This window comes from Oculina patagonica, chromosome 1 (genome assembly GCF_052425735.1).
Source record: "Oculina patagonica isolate OP01 chromosome 1, crgOcupat, whole genome shotgun sequence".
NCBI classification, from domain to species: Eukaryota; Metazoa; Cnidaria; class Anthozoa; order Scleractinia; family Oculinidae; genus Oculina; species Oculina patagonica.
Window position 1 is genome coordinate 24276975 of NC_135758.1, and position 6750 is coordinate 24283724.

The following is a 6750-nucleotide window of genomic DNA, read 5'->3' on the forward strand; positions in this document are numbered from 1 at the left end:
ACTATATAGGCTGTGTGCACTGTGAAGTTTGCAAACAAAAGATAAAAACATGTATTGTAGACGTCCAGTTGATTTCAGTGCTTCAACTTTTCAAAGTTTAGCAGCAACAGTTTTTATCAACATTAAGGCATTTTTTGGGAGACTTTTTCGTAGTTTGATAACACAACTTGGATAAGGAGAAAGAAATAATTGAAATGATACACAAAGAGGAAGTGAATGATCTCGATCGAAAGGTTTGAGCGGGAGAAAGAATACTTGCGAAACGAATTTGAATTAGAAAAGGAAGACCTGTTGCAAGTATCTCAAACGCAGCAGGCGGAAACGATAAACAAGTTTCAACGCGAGCGGGAAAAAATGGAAGCGAAGCAGGCCAAGGATTGCCAATCGCAAACAAAACAAAATAACGACAATGTCCGCCTGGACAGGTCGCTCCGTCTTTCCGACTTAAAGCCGGCCGGTATGTGCTGGCCATAGGGCGCCCATCCAGGCGCCCTTGGCCGGCACAGTCCCCGGCCGGGGACAGTCCTCGGACATGACGGAGCTTCCTGTCCCGCGGTATACTGCCGAGCTGCGCCAGCGGTGCACCAATACCAACGCAACTGATACATAAATTGGAAAACGAAAGTATTTATATGTCACACGTGTAACGCTCGCGCACTTGTGGTGCATGTTGAACATTCAAGATAAAAGCGAGAGCAGCAAACTTGAGTATTAAGGAACTTGATAAAACAACTGTACAAGACACAAGCAATCTTGAAAAATTGACCAGCATTTTACATGCTATTTGTTTTATAGGTCGCTTTAGAAAGCTCATTTAACTACGCATGCGTACAACAGAGGAACCAAAAAAATTATTTAAAGGTCAAATGAACCGAAATTTCGAAAATCTTTGTTTTGCAACAAGACACTAAAACAATTCAATATTAAGTTAACCTAAAGAAAAAATTTACTTTCTGAGCCTTTAAGAACGAAACTGATACAGCAAAAACTACGAAGATTTCCGAAGGTTTCACGACAATACAATGACCGCGCGCTGGAATGAAACAAGCTTCGAGTTTTTTGACGTCATAGTTGGCGTTTTTCGCGATCGAAGTTCACGTGCACGTGCATGCCTGTAGTTTGAAGGTAAATAAATATTTGGAATCGAGGTTCCTATTGTACAAGTTTGGCAAGCTATATCAACGAATTAAAGTGCTCGTGATCATAACAAACATTTTAGCTAGTTCAAAGCCGTTTAAAACCGGTGGAAAATTCTTTCTGCCAAGTTTATTTAGTAAAATGAATTAGAACTCTGGCTAAAGCCAAAACTTTTACTATCATCCTTAAAATACACAAATAAGAAAACAATTGATTGGTAGGTTACTTTCCATATAAAAGGAACATTTTGTAAGTTGCTTTCGTGTCGAAGACCGGTTCGATTAAAGAAGTTGCTTATACGCATGTGCATAAACGTTGATCACTTTAATTTTAATGCTTTAAGACAAAGAGCCGTATATTTTTCCCTTATCTGTTTTCCTTCTTTTAAATTCGCTCGCGAGCGTGGCTCGAGTTTGACCCGCGATCCGCGCGCGTTGCGTTCCGCGTTGGGCTCGCACAGGGATCGCGTATTTTACTGAAGTGCTATCCGGGGAGGATTAAGAATCCATCCTCCCTTGGATTAAGAAAACAAAATGTCTACTTTAATTCAATTAAAACGACTGGGTTTGACTGGAAGTGTTTTTCATTGCTAATCCGGCAGTTTCTCGAACCCTCGATTTCTTTCGGGTTTGCCTTGCTCAGTCGAACATTGCATTTTGACCCTCTCGATTTCTCTAACAAGTTTTCGCTTTCCTTTTTGGTTCGAAAAATCAGGATTTCACTGTATACGTATTCAAGGGTCAAATGAACCAAAATTCGAAATTCGTTGTTTTACAACCAAACCAGGACCAAACACTAAAAACAATTCATTATTAAGATAAGCCCTAGCGTTATGGGACACTTTGAACTGATGCAGGCCAGCTTTACCTTGTACGACATAACCTTTGAAGGGAGAAGCGCCCTGGGGACGAGGTTGTGTACGACAGAGCTAGTCGACTGGAGTCCGAAAGACCCCACCCGGAACAAGTCCTGTGAGAAAATGCTTGATAATAAATACTCGCGTTCGCGCGAGACAAATCCTCTGATACCCAAGGTAACTTTCTTGGAAATTTTCGGCAAATTTCGTTATTCTTCCGAAAAGTTCGACAAATGCTCGGAAAAGTTCGTATGGCCATCGAACAACACTCCAACAGAGACAAAACTTTTTCGTCGTTTGATAACACAATTTGGATAAGGAGAAGAAATAATTGAAATGATACACAAAGAGGAAGTGAATGATCTCGATCGAAAAGTTTGAGCGGGAGAAACGAATTTAAATTGGAAAAGGAAGACCTGTTGCAAGTATCTCTAACGCAGCAGGCGGAAACGATAAACGAGTTTCAACGCGAGCGGGAAAAAAATGGAAGCGAAGCATGCCAAGGATTGCCAATCGCAAACAGAACAAAATAACGACATTATCCGCCTGGACAGGTTGCTCCGTCTTTCCGACTTAAAGCCGGCCGGTCTGTGCTGGCCATAGGGCGCCCGTCCAGGCGGCCTTGGCCGGCACAGTCCCCGGCCGGGGACAGTCCACGGACATGACGGAGCTTCCTGTACCCGCGGTATACTGCCGAGCTGCGCCAGCGGTGCACCAATACCAACGCAACTGATACATGAATTGGAAAACGAAAGTATTTATATGTCACACGTGTAACGCTCGCGCACTTGTGGTGCATGTTGAACATCCAAGATTAAAGCGAGAGCAGCAAACTTGAGAATTAACGAACAAAATAAAACAACTGTACAAGAAACAAACAAACTTGAAAAATTGACCAGCATTTTACATGTAATTTGTTTTAAAAGTCGTTTTAGAAAGCTCATTTAACTACGCATGCGTATAACAGAGGAACCAAAAAATTATTTAACGGTCAAATGAACCGAAATTTCGAAAATCTTTGTTTTGTAACAGAATACTAAAACAGTTCATAATTAAGTTAACCTAAATAAAAAAAAAATACTTTCTGAGCCTCTAAGAACGAAATACAGCAAAAACTACGAAGATTCCCGAAGGCTCCACGGAAACGTTATCGCAATGACTGCGCGCGCGCTGGAATGAAACGAGCTCTAAGTTTTTGACGTCATAGTTGGTGTTTTTGATGACTTCGCAAGTTCACTTGCACGTGCACGTGTACGCCTGTAGGCAAATTGATATTTGGTGTGAATAATATCCAGCGAATTGAGGTTCTTAAGCCTGCTTTTCACCAGCGACGCAAGCACAAGCTTGTGCTTGCGGTAAGCACAAGCACAAGGATCAACATTTGTCATTTTTGCGTGATCCGCTGGGCGCTTGTGCTTGCGTAGCTAGTGAAAACCAGGCTTTATTATGCAAGTTATATCGACGAATTAAAAGTGCTCGTGATCATAACAAATATTTTAGCTTGTTCAAAGCCGTTTTAAACCCGTGGAAAATTCTTTCTTCCAACGTAATTGAGATGGTTCGCGGTGTAACAGCACAACAACAGTGACGTCATAATTGGTATTTTTTTGCAACCCCGCTGCTGCTACGAAGGCTACACTGGTGTTTATGACAATTTACGACAGGTTTCCCTAGCGTTCTACGATTATACAGGCCAAAAATAGACATTTTTTAACTTGAAATATCTCTGTGGTGCAAAGATAAATTACTTTTAAACTTCGAAATATATTTATTTAGCAATTTATTAGAACTTTGGCTTGAAATAAAAAAGAAATCGAAAATTCGGTTCATTTGACCTTTAATGATGCCAATCTCGTACATGTAAGGTTCATCTTTCAAATGGAACAAAAAATATCTCGATCAGCAAATAAAAAGCAAAACCAAATAACGACAGCAACCGACGGGACCGATTTATCGTAAGGAACAACGAAATATTCAAATGTGAGCTTGCTCCATTGTGGGAGATGTTAAGTTCCAAAGAATGAAGCCAAAACTTTTACTGTCATCCTACTCGAATATGCAAATAAAAAATCAATTGATTGGGAGGTTACTTTTTTAATATGAAAAGAAAGATTTTGCAGGTTGATTTCGTGTCGAAGACCGGTTGGATTTAAGGAGTTGCTCATACGCATGCGCATAAGCGTTAAATCAGTTTGTTTATTAGTAAACTTAAATTGATACTTTAAGAATAAAGAGTCGTTTAGTTTTGTCTTTTCTTTGTCTTTTACTTTTTTTGAAATCGCGCTTGCGAGCGTGGCTCGAGTTTGACCCGCGACTTGTGCGCGTCGCGTTCCGCGCTGGGATCGCACAGGGTGCACGTATTTTTAAGAGCTATCCGGGGAGGATCAAGAATTCTCCCTTGAATTAAGGGAACAAAATGTCTACTATATTTCAATTAAAACGACTGAATTGGATTGAAAGTGTTTTTCGTTGCAAATACAGTTGAATCTCGGTTTATCGAACCCTTGATTTCTCGACACTCCCGGTTACTCAACTTTGTCCCCAGGGTCTTCTCCGTTTTTAAAATGGCGGCTGGTCTGGTCACGACGAGCCGCATTTTGAAAACTCGTCGCCGAGAAGGCCCTGGGGACGAGGTTGCCGATACCTCAACCAAAAGTCGTTACCCTTGGGTTTGCCTCACTCAGTCGAATATTGTATTTTGACCCTTGATTTCTTGAACCAATTTTCTCTGCCCTTGTTAGTTTGAGAAATTGGAATTCCACTGTATTTATTATGGTGGTTGAGAAAAGTCGAAGTCAAAACTAGAGGAAATAAACAAGAAACAGTTATTATTGCCCACATCTCAGATCTCAATTTAAAACTTATTTATTTGTTTATTTAATTTTTCTTTCTATATATATATTTCTGATTTATTTTCTCGGCATACTAGCATATGTTTTGCTGGGGCCCAGTCAGCCCCCGTCAGCTCCGAGGGTAAATAAATTTGATTGATTGATTGCTCATCCTGCATCGTGCATTAGAAATGACTAAAATTCAACGAAAAACAGTACATCTACAACGGCGAAGCGGCCTTATGGCTAGCTCCCTAGACTTCGGACCGAGCGGTTCGGTTTCAAGTGTAACGAAAAAACGATAATGTCCTGCGCAGCGTTAATTTAAATGAACACATTGGATTAAATGTAAAGTTTAACGCTGGAGAGTTCAATGTAAAATACTAAACGTTTCGCTACTACTACTTCATCAGTAGTAGTAGTAAAATACTACTGATGAAGGCAGCACTGCCGAAAGGTTTAGTATTTTACATTGAACTTTCCAGCGTTAAACTTTACATTTAATCCAATGGGTTCGGTTTCCAGCCCTAGCCGGGATGACCACATTGTGTTCTTCGGCAAGACACTCTCTCCATCTACTTGTTTCAATGGGTACCGGTGCATTCAATTTTTGCTGGGGGCAGTCCTGCGATGGAATAGCATCCCATCCAGATGAGGTGGAGTAGGGGGGGGGGGGGGGGGGGAGGATGGAGTATAAATACTCCTAATGCCTCAGAAACCTAGATAAGCTCTGGCGGTATGGGACACTTTGAACTGATGCAGACTTTACCTTCTACGAGAAAACCTCGTCCCCAGGGCCCTCACCGTCAACTTTAAAGGAGAAAGCGCCCTGGGGACGCGGACTAGAGGCTGAAGGACCCCACCAGAAACATGTCCTGTGAGAGAATGCTTGAATCAAATAAATACCAAGCGTTCGAAAAAAAAAATGAGGGAAAAGTGCAAAGTAATTTGGCAACGGTAAGGGCAGTCAATAAGATGGGAATATAATAGCAACTATCCAGATTGTCCTCGGCAACGTTTAAGCAACTTTTACAATTTTGAGTAGCTTTTTAGCAAACGAGCAACTCGAAACAATTTTTCCTGAAGTAAGCAAATTTTCGGTAACTTTCGGGCTTATATGAATCAAGATACAGAATTTTGAAGTATTTAACTTTTCCTCAGTGAAGATATAGCTATTGTAGTGCAAATAAATTGTTTAGAAATGTTATCATTTTTTTTCTGGGGTGACAGGCTGAACATTAGTCCTCTGGGCGTTGGGTTGCCTGTGGGTTGTGGTAATTTATTCTAATTTCCAAATATGGAATTTACGCCACTATAACAGGATTAGTAGACTCGGCTGTTTCTTTGGTGGTTTTTTTCTCCCTTTTTTCGCCGCGCCTTTTTTTTTTTTTTTTTTTTAAATAGTGTTGGTTTGTATTTAGCGACTAATTAGGCTGTGTGCACCGTGAAGTTGGAAGAAAAATGGTTGCCTCAGGCTGTAAAACGTGTATTGATGCAATAAAGCATCAAGTTAACATCCAGTTAATTTCTGTGCTTCAACTTTTCAAATTTTGGCCGCATTTTTTTTAGCAACTTTTAGGCTTTTTTTGGGAACAACTTTTCCGCAGTTTGATGGTACAATCTTGATACATAGGCCTTATAGCAACCGATAGCCAAACAAGACAATGTCTGACATCTTATATCGCTTTGCATAACTCACATTTTGGCAGAAATTCAACAAATGCGTATTGTATTATTTGTCTCAAATAGAATGCCAGAGTAGGTGTAGCTAAAAAAATCCCGGATGTTGCCGTCGTTTCAAAGACACAACATACAGCCGAACACGTAATAATAAGGATTAAATTGTTTTATATCCTTAAATACGCCACGAATTACGGCAAGGGAATTTCAATGGAAATTGCCACTTTAAGGTAAGGAATGACTCGA